General features: G+C 32.9%; 1 pseudogene across 1 annotated transcript; it reads right to left on the bottom strand.

The window, feature by feature from the left end:
• Positions 1-6,564: 6,564 nt before the first annotated feature.
• Positions 6,565-10,133, bottom strand: LOC104590424 (protein DETOXIFICATION 20-like; annotated as a pseudogene). The gene is made up of 8 exons (XR_016077840.1): positions 9,885-10,133; positions 9,256-9,797; positions 8,571-8,657; positions 8,413-8,469; positions 8,025-8,263; positions 7,783-7,901; positions 7,587-7,673; positions 6,565-6,693 (listed from the first exon to the last, which is right to left on the bottom strand). The product of XR_016077840.1 is annotated as a protein DETOXIFICATION 20-like (transcript).
• Positions 10,134-17,707: the final 7,574 nt, after the last annotated feature.

Raw genomic sequence — 17,707 nt, 5'->3', positions numbered from 1 at the left:
GACCCAACTCGGCCTAAGTTCTAAGCCTAAAACATAAGTCGGGGCCAAGCCTTACACATGCTCGTGCCTAATTGATTAAGTCTTTTATGTATAATTTATATTAAATATGATATATAATATGCATATAATTAAATTTATTTTATACATTATATAATAATATAAATGTCACATATATAACACATATTATTATATTTATATATGATATATAATATAATATAAAATAACATATATAACATGTATACATTATGTACAAAATATATACATATATTTAAATATATGCAAGTTAGGCTTGGCCTAGGATCAAACAAATTAATGGTTCAACCATTATGGTCAACATTTTTTTAACTATTTGCGGGGTTTAAAATCATGCCATCTATGACTCGGGATCAATTTGGTTAACGTTGTGTGTAGGGATACAAGTTGGTTTTCTAGTTAGGTTTAAGCTTACCTGGCCAAAGTTGGAGCCCTAGTAAGAACTTATTTACTAAGTTATTTTAACTAGTATTCTACATTTTAATTATTATTTTATTATTTCATTCTAAAATATGTGTTAATTGTTATTATTAGTTAACAATTAATAATAATTATTTGCTATTTAACTAATTTAATCAATGATTATAAATTTGGCCATTATATAGTTGGAGCCCTAGTCATGTCCTTCTTTTGTATATTCGTTCTTTTAATTATTATTAATTAGTAATCATTAATTATTATTATTACTATATTCATTAATAATTAACTATTAATATTTATTATTTATTAATTATTTTTAAGTTTTTCATCCATTAATTATTAATTATCGTTATAGCTATGGTCTATGGATAATTAAAATTCATGTAGCTACAATTATATATAACTTTTAACCACAAATAAATAATTGTAGTTAAAGGTTAATTATAATTTATATAGCCACAGATAATTTAAATCTATGGCTATAACCATGAATAATTTTTAAGCATGACCAAGTGTTTTTAAGCCACGGACAAACTACCCGTAGCGAAAGATCAACTTTTAGCTTCTATGACTTCTAGCCACGGATTTAATTAAACGTGGTTATAAATATCCATTAGCCACGGATAAAGTGAGACTTAGCTATTGATGAAATGGCTGTAGCTAAAGATCAGTGTTTAGCTACGGGCATTGATTGTCCGTGGCTATATCCCATGCTTTATCCACAAATTTTTGTGTCCGTAGCTACATTGCAGTAGCTATAGACCTATTTTCTTGTAGTGAATCCTATCTCTTTGGTTATCATTTTTACCAATTCTTTGGCCAAGCCCTTGGTAAGAGGATCAACCAAGTTTTTAGTTGACCTCACATAGGTTATAATGATGATAACATCTTGAATCAATTGCCTAACAAATTCATGTCTCAAACTTATATGTCTGGATTTACCATTGTAGGCTCTTGACAGAATCGTCTCATTATCACAGTAAATGGAAATTGTAGGCATAGGACTAGGCCAAAGTTTTATATCCAATAATAAATTCCTAGTCCATTCAGCATCTTTTTCAACAGCCGCCAATGCTATGAATTCAGATTACATGGTTGAGTGAGATATACAAGTTTCCAAGAGATCGCACCCCACCAAAGACCAAAATCTATCTAGAGGTGGACTTGTTATCTCCATTACCGGTAATCCAACTTGCATCAATGTATCATTCTATTATAACTAGATAATTACAATAAAACAAGCCAAGTTCCAAGATTCTCTTGAGATACCCAAGAAGTCTCTCAATTGCCCTCCAGTGCTCTGCACTGAGATTACTTGTAAACCGGCTGAGTTAACTTACTGCAAATGCAATATCAGGTCTAATACAAAGCATAACATACATCAAACTTCTTACTACACTAGCATACTCAACTTGTGCAATTGCTCTACTAGTATTTTCTACTAGCTTTATACTAGAATCATATGGCGTGTTATATTCTTTAAATCCTAAATGCTTAAATTTCTGAAGTACTTTCTCAATATAATGTGATTGGCTTAATGCATAACCCCTACTATGCTTTTTAACTTTTATTCCCAAGATGGTATCTACTTCTCCTAAATCTTTCATCTTAAAGACAGAGGATAAGTAGTTTTTAGTTTCATTTATGTCAACCATATTTATACCCACAATAAGTATATCATCAACAAAAAAACATACAATTACACTATAATTTTCAGTGAATTTTGAGTAGATGCATCTATCAGCACTATTATGTTTAAAACCAAAAGCTAGAATGCAAGAATCGAATTTCTCATGCCATTGTTTAAGTGATTGTCTTAATCCATATAGTGATTTAATTAGTTTACAGACTTTATTCTCATTTGCAGGAAGAACAAATCCTTCTATTTGTTCCATATAAACCTCTTCATTTAAATCACCATTTAAGAAAGCAATTTTAACATCCATTTGATGCTAATGCTATGAGTGTTCTAATAGAAGTTGTTCTAGCCACTGATGCATAGGTGTCAAAGTAATCAATCCCTTCCTTTTGACTAAATCATTTGGCTACCAATTTAGCCTTAAAAGTTTATACAGTACCATCAGTGTTGTATTTTCTTCTAAACACTCATTTACATTTGATTGGTTTTGATCCTGGAGGCAGGTTTGCTAGTACCCATCTATTATTTGATCTTATTGAATCCATTTCATCATTTACAGAATTCCTTCCAAAAGGCAGCATCTCTAGAGGTCATGGCCTCACTATAGGTTTTTGGATCATTTTCAATGTTCAGGACCATGGGTATCTTATTTAAAATCTTCTCTCTATCAGCTACAACAAAAAATACAATTGACTGAGTAAAGATAAAATCTGAACCTAAGTATTTCTCTGTTCTTTGTCTTTGACTTTTTCTATGTTCTATTGTAAGTGTTACAGTTGTGTCATTTCTTCTTTCGGTCTCATTATTATCAATAGGTATTGAGATCTGAGTTTCTCTTTCAGGTTCTTTGTCATTTCCTGTGGATTCATTTTTTGTAGATTTAGAACATAGTTTATTTTCAAAGAATTCAACATCTCTAGTTTCAATTATTATGTTGGACTCTAAGTGTAGAAGCCTATAAGCCTTGCTATATTCTGCATATCCAACAAACATACTTCTCTTAGCTCTGAGTCCTAACTTGGTTCTTTTAGGATTTGTAACTCTATAATATGCTAAGCACCCCCACACTTTTAGATATGCTAAATTAGGTTTCCTTCATGTCCATAATTCATATGGGCATTTGTTATTAACTTTAGAAATAATTCAATTATGTAAATGGCAGGCTATTAGGAGTGTTTCCCCCCACATGTTTAAGGGTGCATTAGATTTTAACAACATGCAGTTTATCATTTCTGTAAGTGTTCTATTTTTCCTTTCGAACAGTCTATTCTATTGAGGGGTACTGGTAGTAGAACACTAATGTATTATTCCAAATTCTTCATAGAAAGAATTAAACTCATTTTTAAAGTATTCAACACCCCTATCACTTCCAAGGATTTTAATTTTCTTTTGTAGTTGTTTTCAACTTCAGTCTTGTACAGTTTAAACATGTTGAAGGCTTCATCCTTAGTTCTCATAAGGTAGACATAGGTGTACCTAGAAAAGTCATCTATAAGCAGAAACTTTTCCTTCATTAATACTTAATTTGAACATACCATTACAACCATATCCCTTTCTAACAAACATCTCATTCTTAGATATGTTTAGTTTGTTGGATTAAAAAACAACTTTGAATCCCCTCTTACAGACAATGTTTACTGACACCAAGTTCTTTCTAATGTCAGGAACATGGAGAACATTCAGGAGAGTTAGTGTCTTTCTAGAGGTGAAGCTCAATTCCATGTTGCCTCTTCCAACAACTTTGATACATGTTTGGTTTCCCATCTGTACCTCCTAGCCATCAATCACTTCTTCATATGTCTTGAATAAGGACTTGTCCTTGCAAACATGGATTGTAGCGCCTGAATCAAACCACCATTCAGAAAACGATTCTGTCATATTTACTTCAGTAATCATGGCCACCACATTGTCTTCTACCATGTTTGCGGACTTCTTCCACCTTTCTAATGTCGGCAGACTCGAGCATAATGCCCCTTCTTTCCACAAACATAGCAGGATATCTTCTTGTTATTGCTCTTCTTGAAATTCCCGTCCTTCTTCTTTATTTGTAATGCGGGATTAGTCTTCTTCGATCAATTTTCCACAAAATTTACCTTAGAGTTCAGCATACCGGCCAAGGTCTTATCCCTACTGTCTCTAATTCGAGACTCTTCTTCAATACAAAAGTGTTGTTGAATTTGCTCCAAGGTAAGTTCTTCAACCTTATGCAGAAGCTTCTTCCTATAATCCTTCCAAGAGAGTAGTAGTTTGAAAATAATTGCTCCCACTTGGAAGGATTCAGGAAGGATGATATCAAGGGATCGAATTTTGTTGACTATCACATGTAGTTCATGAAGTTGCTCCAGTATGGGTTTATGGTCGTTCATGGTAAAATCAAAGTATTATGCGATAAGATACTTATTTGTACCTGCTTTTTGCACCTTGTATTTGAATCCAGAGCCTTCCAGATTTCTTTTGGGATTGTAAGTTCCTTGTAGAAGTTGTAGAGCCGATCTAATAAGGCATTCAGTATGTGTCCTCGCTCTTTCCTTCTTCAAGTTTTTGGAGTCTTTGTTAGTGGGTTCAGGAAGTGATTGCAGATTCGGATCCAAGAGATAGTACAGTTTTAGTGTGGTCAGAAAGAAGATCATCTTGTCTTTCCATCGGATAAATTTTGCTCCATTGAACTAGTCTAGTCGAACAAGAACTTGGTTCATCATCTTGATCAAAGTCATTCTTGCTTCCACCTCCATTGCAGAATAACGTTCTAAAATTGTTGGAAAATGGGGTCACTGAAACTTTGGAGAAGCTCTGAGGCGCGTTTGAAGACACTGTCTTTAAAATGTTATTTGCCCCTACTCAGTTTCACTGATTTTGTTATTCGGTTACAAGCAAATCCGTTCCCAGGATACAACAGAGCCTTGGGCAAAAATCTGCAACCAGCAAAGTTGAAGAGTCTCTGAAGAAACCTTCTGTGAGATTGTAGTAGACCGGACTAAGAGAGAAAGAGAAAGTGAATTTCGAAAATGTGTGTTTGAGAAGTCTGATTCATGCTCCTTAAATAGTTTATGAAGAGGTATGAAGAAAATGTAGGTGTTGGTTCAAAGAATGCACCTTGAACAGTCACAGTTTCAAACATTGTGACTGTTTAAAAGGTAGTTAACAGTTAATGATCGTTAACTTTGAATTGTGCCTCTTGATCACACCTGATTGAATCGTGACCGTTGATCTCATCAACGGTGATCAACGGTCAGCATCGCACCAAAACCAAAGCCACCCTTCGCGAGCCACGTGGATGCGAGCAAAGTGTGCCTCTAAAGCGCCTCATTGCGCCGCACACACGCGTACGTGCACATTGCGCGGTATCAAACCTCTACACTCTCCTCTACTATTTCTGAGGAGTGTAAATCAACTCCTATTAAAATACTGAAAACAAAGTTTATAATTTTCTAAGGTGGAACAAGTTCAAAACTGGGTTTTGTAAGAGAAAAGCTAATTTTTCCAAACAAGTGTGCAGGTGCAATTTCTCATGTAATTGACCAATTAAACTCACTGGATTTAATCTCTTATGAGATTAAAATTCAACAAAGGAAAAGTCATATTTTGGGTATTTTGTCATTGTGATTGATTCTAAGTCCAGTTTAAGGCTTTTAGTTGGGGTAGGAAAGGGAGAAACGTGATTGGTTCAACATGCCCAATTACGTGGCTTTAAAAATAAGAATATTCAAAAAAGAATGAAAAACTTAGAAGAGAGATTTTAGAGCAAATTTTGAAGGAGAGCAAGGGTGACATGTGGGCTACTTTGCTTTATATAATTAGTATAGATATAGCATATTATCGAGAGACCTAACCCATGCATGATTTGCATGCTCCGTATTTGAATAAAACTCAAATTCTATCCTCTCATCTAACTGACTTAACTCTATATATCATCACTTTATCAGGCTATGATAAAGTGAACCAAAGCGCAAATTTACCCTGAATCGGGATTTACACTCTATTTGCATTGTTTTCAAACGCAATCTTACTTAAAATTTTCAATTTTAGAAGAAGAAAACCAAGAATGAACAAATAATACATAGATCATAAAATACTACCCTAATGAATCAAGTACAATTTGGAAGTCCTGATTTGAGAACTAAGAGCAAAATCCCAAGGAACATCATCAATTAAACTTTAGATGATTCAAGAGTATTTGTACTTTAATCCAATAAAATGTTTGTTTAATTGAACAAAAATTAAGAAAGAATTCAAGATCATTGTTACCAATTCCACCAACAGCTCAATAGTTGGATATTGGACAAGAACAAAAATGCCACTGTGGGTGGTACGGAGGATAACCTTTGTTGAGGAGCAATCCATTAATACTTTCCTCTGTTCCTTTATTTGAAAGACTTGTAGCGAGTTGTTCAGAACAACTCTCTGGATCTTTACGAACTCGCTAATAAACTATTAATTAAACTTAACACAACTTTTGGCTGGAATGAGATTGAAGCTCACTTTTAGTTGCACCAGTTTATTTTTGTCATTAATCAGGTAATTGATCAGGGGCTCGTATTCTCATTGGACTCCTCAGAAGGTTCTAACAACCATCGGTTAAGGCGTTCATGTGCCTTTTTAACCTATATGAGAAAACAAAGTTTATATATTAGAAACTTAAAAAAGTTATAAGTGATGAAACCAAGGTAACATGGAAATGAAAACAAAACTCCAATCTGGGCCTACCAAGTATCCAAGGTTTAAAAAATTATTTAACACCTAAGGATCTGTTTGTTTTCAGTGCATAACTGAACCAAATACAAACTTTGCACTCGATTCAGTTTGGAATCCATTTGTTTGTAATTATGATTTGCAGTCGTGCCTGATATAAAAATTGTACTTTCTATCTCATCTGCACTCATTGGCAATGCAAATTTTGTAACTCAAAAACAGATGCAAATTTTGCATTACTTTCTTCCTACTTCAATTCTCTCTCATATAAAATGGGGATTACATGATTTTGCTTCCTACCTTATTGCCAAGCAAATAACCTTCCTCCCACCTCCATTACTTATCATATAAGGTGGGGATCACATTACTTTATATACTATTTTACTCATCACAAACAAAGAAGACAAAATCAAATTTGAAGCAAAAGTAAACCAGAATTTGCAATCAGCCCATTTATACTCCCATGCATTTGCACTGTAAGCAAAAAAAACTAAGGCCGCGTGCATTTGGCATTCCTTATTTTAAGGACTTGTCTCCTTTTTGCAGTTAAAAACTCAGTGTTCATAGAGGCATTTTAACTGCAGAAAGGAGATAAGTCCTTAAAATAAGGAATGTCAAATGCAGCCTAAGACTGATTTTAAAATATAAAATCCGGCCATATATATCTTTTCAATATTTACATGCTCTCCATTCTATGTTTTATATTTCATAACTACGTTTGAAAATTGAAAGGACTCCTAAAAAAGGAGACCAACATCTTGTTATCCATCTCATTTATAAGTCTTAATAAGATGTATCTTCTTACCTGATCATTCCAATTAGTTTTCCAAGTAATAAATATAAGCACAAGAGTTTGTAATGCAACTCCACAGATCATTCCAATCCAGATACCCTGAGAAATTAATAAAACAATTAACCAGATAAGTTCTTGGTAGAATGGGTAGGATTTTTTTTTTTTGTCACTACAAATCTAGAAGTAGACAAGTGGTTTAATTTCTTACCCTAACTTGGAGCCCAGCAACATATCCAAGAACAATCCCAACAGGAACTCCTACAACATAGTAGCAACTAAGATTGACATATGCCACTATAGCTTGCCAACCAGCACCTATAGCCACTCCTGTTCACATATATAGTTTATGAAACATATAAAGCACATACATAGTTAAACCATTTGCTTATTAATTTGTATCAATATTAACAGAAAAAAAAAAAGAAGCTAGCTAGTGATCGATATACTTGCCTGAGAGTACTGGTTGAATACTATTGAGCAAGATAGAGAAAGCCAGTAGGACGGAAAGACTTGACACAGCTTTGGCAACCTCTGTGCTAGACGTAAATGCATAAGATATGACGTGACCAAAGACCAAAGCCAGAACCCAGAAAAACAATCCAATACACAATGATGTGCATAGATTGACTTTAATTGAGAATACTGCAGCTTTTGCATCTCCCCTTCCCAATTCATTTGCTACTCGCACACTGTGTTATATATATATATATATATATATATATATAAGAAAGTCACTGATTGAAAATCGAAATTAAATGATTGTCTTTTATAAGTGGGAAGATTTTGATTGAGAGACTGAGATAGACTGAGAGACTGAGAGAGAGAAGTGGATCAATACCTAGCTGAAGACAAGAATCCAAGTGATACCATAAACTCCCATGTAGTGATGTTGAGGCTACAAATTCAAATGATTTAAAGGACTGAACTTGGTCAAAATGTTGTAGATGAAAATAACAATGTGAGGAAAAGAGAGAGACCCAAATAGTAAAACCTTACCAAATTGAGAAAGCAGATATAGAAACTGTAGCATTTTTCATGTAGCCCGCCAATTAGACTAGAACTGCATTGTACCATAATTCTAAGCTAGAAAATTATGATATAAAAGTCAGTAAAATAACATGTACAAAATTATCATTGTTTTAATTAACAAGTTAATATGAAATTCAATGAAAACAAACAGTGGTGAGATTCATATCTATTATGAGATTATTTTTGAAAGTTGAGTTGAGGATATTATATCCTCTGAAGTATGAACAGCCAAAGGCTTAACCATTCATACAAGTGGACACTAATTATATTTATACCCTCAACAACCCCTAAATGTTTAAATCCCTCAAATTTGACACCTAAAAGCAACCTTAGATCAAGATATCTGTGGAAAAATCCATTTGAATGATTTAAATCTTATGTCCAAACAACAAGGATGACCGAAAAGTCAAAACCTTGTTTTAAATTTTATGTCCAAAACAATTACCCCAACCCCATTGAGAATTTCGGATGCATTCTATCATGTCATGAGACCCAATCACACACCCTATCAAGAAGACAAGAACCCATGGAAATAAATAAAACATTTCTGATGAAGCAAAACAGCCACATTCAAACAATTCTAATTAAAGAGATGCAAGAAAGAATAGCATACAAATCAGAAGAAAGGAAAATGAGGGAAAAGAAAATTTACCAGAGCATCACACCAGATGAAAGAGAGAGCTTCACCACAGGCCAAAGTTCAGAGAATGCACTTTTGGAGAATCCCCTCCATGTCTGAGGGCACCAACCGCCGAAAACATAGAGCAATTCTCCTGTGACCATGGACCAAGTAGAGATTATCATTGCACCCATAGCACCAGGTATTCCCAAGTTCAGTTTGTACACAAAAAGCCAGGACAGGATCAAGTGAAGTATAAATGATGCACCAGATAACCATCCAATGATCATGTTTTTGAGTTGGGCTTGCAAGAACATTTGCATTGTCATGGTAAAGGCAAAATAGTAGATAAAAGGAAGAAACCATAGAGCAATTTTTCCTGCAACTCTTGATAACTCCTCCTCTTGGCCAAGAAGTCTGAAAATGGGACCACTAAATATGAAGAAAGGGTACAAAATGACTGAAGTGACAAACAGAACAACCCATGATCGCTGTAAGTAGATGCCCATCATGTGGTATTGTTTAGCTCCAAATGCTTGCCCACATAAAGTTTCAAGAGCACTTACCATTCCCAACTGCAAGGAAAACAGAACCAAACAAAGGATCAAGATTGATACAAATGGTAATTTTGAAGTAGAAAAGAAGGGAGAATATATATATACCAGTAATCCATTTATAAATCGTACAAGGATGTTTAGAACTAGTGCATACGAAGTCAATTCAGTTTCACCAATATGACCCATAAATGATTGTGTTGCAATAAGGAATCCAAATGCTGCTACTCTTGAGATTATAGAAGGAAATGCAACCCTCCAAAGCTTCTTTGTTTCTGCCCAAATCCTTTCTCTCAACTTCCCTGCTGTATCATCCTTCTCTGTTCCAAGAAGCCTATCTTCAGTCCTGCTCTCCATATTTCTCTGTGACTATTCTTACTTATGCACCTGAGATATGAAGAAATAAGCAAATTAAATGAGAAATAAATGTTCAAGAATGCGCGACTTGAATTTTACAACATTAGTTAGCAATAATAAGGAATTTCATTATCATGAGAGACCTTAATGGGTTGGCCCTTACCAATTCTATTGGGCCGGCCCAAAAGGTTAGCAGATTAGAGTACGATTAGGGGTGTAACGGTATTCAGAAATCTGATTTCAAATTCGGATATCCTATTTATACTGAATAGCTAATTAGATTCGAATTCGGATATGACCTGATTCGATTCGATAAATATCCGAATTCGATCGATTTTATTTAATTTTTATATATAATATATAAAGTTTTTAAATGTTTTATATAATTTATATATATAATAATTAAATTATATTAATCATTTATATATTTATATACTTTATATATATAATATTTATTTTATATATTTATTAATTATTTAAAATAATTAATTAGTCAAATTCGAATCAAATCAAATATTCGAATATTTAGTCAAATTAGAATTCGAATATTAATTTTTTATATCCGTCGGATATCGAATTTTTTAATCAAATTCGAATTTGGATATTGCCTGATCTGATTCGAATTCAATCCGTTTACACCCCTAAGTACGATGCCACTTAGAGATGGGTTCGGATGAGATAGGCACGAAGTTGTAAGCACGTTCAATGAGTACTTGAAAATACCCTCACCCTACCCTTGAAAAAGATTAAAACCCACTTTTGACAATTGTCAAAATACTTATCAAGTGCCCATTTAACGTGCTTACTTATGTTGTGCCTACTTGATCCGGTCTACTTAGAGATGACAATCTGATCCACCCCCATCAAGCCCCACCTCACGGGGCTGGATGTAGTAGGCACGTTAGGTAAGCACAATGAGTGAACACGTAATGGCTGTGTGACACATGTCCCAACTAATGTGCCTTTCATCCAAACGTTTTTATTCCATTAGACAGAAATTATCCATTATTTTATTATCTTTGTTAAAATAATTAAAAATAAAAAACAATAAAAAAGGATGGGACGGGTGCAGTATTTATCCACCCCCACCCTGATGCCCACTCGGAACCCACCTTGATATATACACTGGCATACCCTTTAAAAATTAAAACATTAAGATATTGACACTTTTAGAAGAATTAAAAAAATAATAAAAATAACTTGGTCAAGTTTCTATCCTTTATGATGGCAACCTATCAAAAAAGTTTCAATATTTTATGTCTTTACCCATTTAAATCTTAATTATATATTTTGTAATTATTTTCCATATATGATATAATATAATATAATCATTAATATATAATATATTGAGAGAATTTGAACTAGAAGCCAAAAGGCAAAAGCTAGAAAGAACTGTATGACTTGTTACACATTTTTTTTTTCATTTTGACTTTGTAACAAGCGGATTTAGCTAAATACTTGGGTGGGCATTCAGAGTTCGGATCTCTTGCCCACAAAAATTCTGCCCACGTCTACCCACGTAACATCGTATCTATACATGAAGAACATCTCATCTCCTACATAATATTATATACAGGGAGATATTCCTAATGCACAGGGGTAGTATGTTATGGGTAGATGTGGGCAGGAGATCTGGGGTCAGTCTTGGTAGGCTCCATTAACATGGGGTCCTATTAATCGGGCTGGGCTGGGGTTAGCACTGATCCAATATCTGTTAAATATATAACAAATAATAAATGTACAAATTCATATCGTGGGTCGGGCCAAAATATTGGGCCCGGAACCAAAACCAAACATTTGTGAGCTAGATCATGTCGGGCTAGAAATGATCACCTCTGGTTTAATCCTGGTCAAAACATAAAGCCAACTAACAGTGTTTTAAGTTTTGATCCCGGGTATAAAACTTAAAATGGTGGTTTTGTAGATTTTTTTTAATCCTGATCAGGCAAAATGGTTTTGTTGATTTTTTTAAGGCAATGGCTAATTTCATTAGGTTCAGTTTGGAAGTAGTACAAATGCTAATATGTACAGCGTAAATACATACAAAACAATATAAAATATAAGGTTTTGTACTCTATATATTTGCATTTGTACTCCTTCCATTCTCAGCTTTAATAAAAAACGGTTTTATTGATTACATCAAGTGTAATAGGATTATTACATTCAATAAAACATAAGTAGGGTAAATTACATATAGATACCATGTACTTTGGGGTAATAACCATGGTTTTTAAAAATGAATTGGTCAGGGGTCCGATTACCGGTTTGAATGGTCCGATCGTTCGATCCAAACGGCTGGCCCATTCTGGCAAAAAAAAATAAAAAATTTAAAAATTTGAAAAATGGTCAAAATGGTTCGAACGATTAACCGGCCGGTTCAGCGGTTTGCTGATCAAAATCAACGGTTTTGGGGGAAAAACGATTTTGGAGGAAAACAGAACCAGTTAGGTGACTGGTTTTCATCTTTTTTGGTCTGACCATCCGGTCCAATCCGGTTTTGAAAACAGTGGTAATAACACTTGAAGGCCTAAACTTTTAATTAACTGTGATAATTAACTACTTAAACTTGTAGAAATTTACACTAAAAAGTTCAAATCCATGAAAACCTGATGTTAAGATAAGAAAAAAATTATAAAATACCCATGTTGAGATACTCTTTTTTATCTGCTTCTACCTTAAAAAATAAGCAATGGCAGCAAAAATTTTTGGTGGGTGTTGCATTTGTATGGATATAGAAACCAACAATGATATTCATCCATCCTCATTATTTGGAGGCTTCATTAGAGAATTAAAACGTTCTTGCTTGTTTCCGAATGCTTTTATTTTGGTGCAAATTTTAGCTGTTTTGTTATTTTGTGAAACAGCGTTTTCTTAATGCTGCCACTAGATTACGCCCTAAGGAAACAAAAGCGGGATAATAAATTAAGGAGAATCTAAATGTGGGCGTTTTAGTAATTTTCACCCTTAGTGTAACACCAATTTAACAGAGTTAGACTTAAGCTTATGTTTCTGAAATTCAAGATATTAAAAAATATCAAACTTGAAAGTTCAGACACTTAAGTGTAACTATCCAAAAGTACAGGATACCAAAATCACAAGTAACAGAATCTAATTGCTGTTCACTGGTCAGGCTTTGGACTTGACTTTATACTATTTTGGGTTTCAAGTCAGGCTATTTAAATTTTGACAAAAAACTAAGCCTAAGCGCAATCCATAAATAAGTCTATCACTAGTAAAAATCTAAATAAGTAAAAGATGAAAACTAATTAAATTTATACTATATGGATATATAGTAGAAGCTTTTTGTACTAAAATTATTCTTTATTTCTTTATCTAAAAATGATATAAAAGTTATTTTATTACAATTTTAATGGTTACTAAAATGCCCATATTTGTCTATTTAATTCATGTCTAATTGTAAGGGTTGAAAATGTTACTTCAATTATTACTTTTCATCTCATTAAATCTTATACTTAAGGTATTAACTCTCATTTTCTCTTATTAAATCATATATTTAAGTTATTTTCATTAATAAATGCTACTAATTATATCTATTTCAATATTTTTAACAATATAAACACATAATAATATGATAACTCTTCTCGAACCTATAGTGGTGGGAGCCAATAGCAGGACTCAAAACTTCATCGCTAGGACTATCCAAACTTAAGCACCAACCGAGCCACTGTTCAATTGGTGCAACTAGAGGTTGTTGGGATTTTGGGGTTTGTTATTTTCTAGTTAATTTTTTTGTTTGTTTTTCTGACAAGTCATCAAAATTCTAGGGTTCAAACATGCAATATCCATAGTTTCTTTTTTTTTTTTTGGAAAATATCTCTAAGTTTTAGGAAATCAATTAATTCTACCTCTACTTGTTTATAAAATCCCCAAAAGTATCCCTAAATTTTGTAACAATTGACTAGAGCCCTGCTGATTTGCTGTTAATATATGTCTCTTATCTCTTATCTCTTAATGTTGAAGGCATTAAGAGTGCTTGGTTCTCATTTTATCTTCTGCCTTAATGTGCACATCATGTTTAATATCAATAATGCTCACTTTTCTTTTTCGAAAATACCCCCAAAAGGTAACTCCTTTTATATAACTATATATTTAATTATGCTATTATTTGTAATGATTATTTTAGTATTTCTTCAATTATTTAATAAATGATGATTTTGATTAATTAATTAATTAATTAATACATAATTATTAACTAGTAATAATGATTTTAATAATAATATTAATTATTTAAAATTAATTAGTTATTATTTTAATTATTGGTTATTAAAAATCATTATTAATTATTACTAATAATTAAATTTGTTACTTGATTAATAACTATGTAATTATGTAATTAATTCATAACTAATTATTTTAATTAATTATAAGAACAATTACAAATAATTACATTTTATAAATTATTAGTTACTTAGTTAATTATATAATTAACTATCTCATTTCTAGTGTTAAAATGGTCAAATGTCAATTTTAAAACTCAACATTCAGATTTCAGATCAACATTCCTTACATTCAAACTTTATAATCAATAAAAGTTCACCAACTCTAATACACCTCTAAAAAAGTAAATATTACAATTCCAGATTCATTTAGATGTCAAACTTCAATGCAAAGAACAAACCTTGATTCTCCTATAAAAAAAAAAAACTAATTCCCTATTTGATATCACTTATTTTAAGCACTTATTCAAATAAGTACTTAAAATAAGTGGTGGGACTACATAATAAGTGGAAAATAAGTACTTATTCATGCTTGGCAAAAAAAAAAAACCCAAAATAAGTGTTTAAAAATTTAGCAAACTTAGGCCATCTTATTTCAAGATTTTAGTGAATAAGTTTTTTGTGGGACAAAACTATCCTCAAGACATTTTGAAAATTCCATCATTTGCCCCTCTACTTAGAGGAGACAATAGAAAATTAGAAACCATTCTACATGAACTAGCAATGGCGACAGTGAACTTGCAATCAGGCGGGCTTTCATGCTCTAGGTATATGAAATCCCCCTATTTTTTCTCCATTTTGGTCAATCTTCTCTAGTTGGGTGTTTGCGCCATTTTTCCCTAAGGTTCAGTTTGGGAGAAGTACAAATGCAAATATGTACAGCACAAATACATATAAAATACAAGGTTTTGCACTCTACATATTTGTATTTGTATTCCTTCCAAACTGAACCTAAATATGCATGAAAGAGGCAAAAACAGTGGCCTCTTGGTTGGTAAGTTCAAACTCGCTTTCTTTTATTTTTCCTATCTAATTACAAATATATAAACAATTTTTTATTTTACCTAGCAATGGTTTTGGATGAAAATGCTAATACCCAAATTATTCATGTAGAAATTATGGTTAAAATGCTAATATTTTATTATGATTTTGATTTTTTGTGATTAAGGCTGTTTTTGGTTGCAGTGCAAATTTATTTGCACTAGTACAAATGCAAAAATGCATATTTTTGTTTTAATTTTATTTTGAATTTTACTTTATTATACTTCATATCTTAATTTACTTCATTTGTACTGCAACCAAACAAAATAAGTTAAATTTTGAAACAAAAATAGGTCAGAATTGACACCCAAATCATTTGCACTGTCATAATTTTTTCATTAGTGCAAATTTATTTACATCGCAATCAAACATAGCCTAATGAGGAAAAAACCATTATTTGTTGGTTTTGAACTATTGTGCCTTAAAGAGTGCAATTACAGTAAATTTCAAATTTTAAAGGTACATTAATCAAGTTTTAAACCAATTATACTTAAAACATCAAATGATCAACTTACTTCTTTTTGTTTCATGTTGTAAGAGCATAAACATACATAACACCATGTGAACTGAATGGTTTTGCCAAACTTAGGTGTAAATGCAAATTATAGCAAGAGCGAATCAAGTTTGCACTCCTAGGATGACATGCTAATGATATGTACGAGACTATAACAAGGTTAAAAAAAATTGTTACTAGACCTGTTCATGGGCCAGGCTCAGGCCTAGCTTTTGCCAAAATTTGAATGGGCCCGGCCTGAAGCCTGAGCCCAACATAGTGTAAAGTCAGGTCTAAAACCTGGCCCATGAACAGGTCTAATTGTTATGTACCGATACGCCCCTACAGAGGTTGTATCAGGTCAAGGCCTGGTTCAGAGGGTAGCCAGCACTTAAACCAATCCCTCTGAACTGGTATTGAAAAAATAAATAAAGCTTAAAAAATAAAGGGCCGATACAGGTTGATACGCCCTAGCGGCGTATCGCCTTGTATCGATACTTTGGAACCTTGGACTATAAAAGATGTGTGTCACGATACCTCATCCTCCGTTGATAATGATTAGCATGCTATCACCTAATAAGAAGATTCTCCTCTAAAAAATCAGGTTATTCAATATCAGTTCCTGGGTCGAACGATCTGACCGTTTGAACCAAACAGACAGCCTACTTTGACAAAAGTAAATAAATAAAATAGCCAAAAACTATTATTCAAATTGATGATTCGACCACCCGAAACAACTATTCATTGTCCAAAATAACAGTTTTTGACTAAAAAACGATTTTAGAGTGAAATAGAATTCTGACCAATTCCTATTTTTTTTATTCCATCGTCCGTTCCAGACCAGTTTTGAAAACACTGCTTCAATGATCCCTTTCAATAATAACTGTAAAGATGGTTAATATTAAAGGCTTCGGTCTATGTTATTTGTAGGCTTTGTTAACAATAGATGTATGTATAGTGGATTGCATGTAAAATGGATGTCATAATTTCATTTCTATTTCGACATCCTCCCAAGAAAAATGCAATTCATAAAATATAGGTTATTTATTTTAAATTTCCACTTATCCAATAACGTTTAATTTAATTTAATCCGCTCAATTAGATTATTTTCCATCTAGCCATTTAGGGCACTATTGTGAGCTTCATGGAAAGTGCACTCATCGTTTATTTGCATCGTTAGTTTCCAAATGCTGAAAATAGTGCACTCATCGTTTGTGTCGTGCAAAACAAGAAGAGAAAAAATCATACAATGCAAAAGCTATCCGATTTGCATGTTTGGGAACACTATACACAATATAAAAGTTAGATGTAGTTTTCTTTTTTTATTTTTAAATCCCCCAAACCCATAACCCTCCAACCCTGGTGCAAATGGGATTCAATCCCAAGTGAGAACAAAGTAGTTGGCTTTTATCCATTAGAAGACATGTGTCCTGCTAAAGGCATTTTATACAATAAATTCAAGGTGTAAGGTTTGAGTGTGGGGGTTTAGGGGTTTGGGATTTAGGGTTTAAGGGTTTAGATTCTAAATTTTAGAGTTTATGGTTTAGGGTTAGACTTTAGGGTTTAAAGGTTTAGAGTTTAGATTATAGGCTTTAGGGTTTTTAGAGTTTAAGGGTTTAGAATTTAGATTTTAGGGTCTAGGGTTAGGATCTAGGCTTTAGGTTTCAAGGTTTAAATATGAAAATCCAATGTTTAAAAAAAAAAAACAATCGGAGGCCAAACAATTTTTGCCTCTAGGTCGTCACCAGTTTGATCGTCCAGATCAAACGGGTTAGACCATGCCACATCAGCAATACATACAT

This window comes from Nelumbo nucifera, chromosome 6 (genome assembly GCF_055504915.1).
Source record: "Nelumbo nucifera cultivar China Antique chromosome 6, China Antique-T2T, whole genome shotgun sequence".
Lineage (NCBI taxonomy): Eukaryota > Viridiplantae > Streptophyta > Magnoliopsida > Proteales > Nelumbonaceae > Nelumbo > Nelumbo nucifera.
This window is presented reverse-complemented; position numbering and strand designations above follow the sequence as displayed.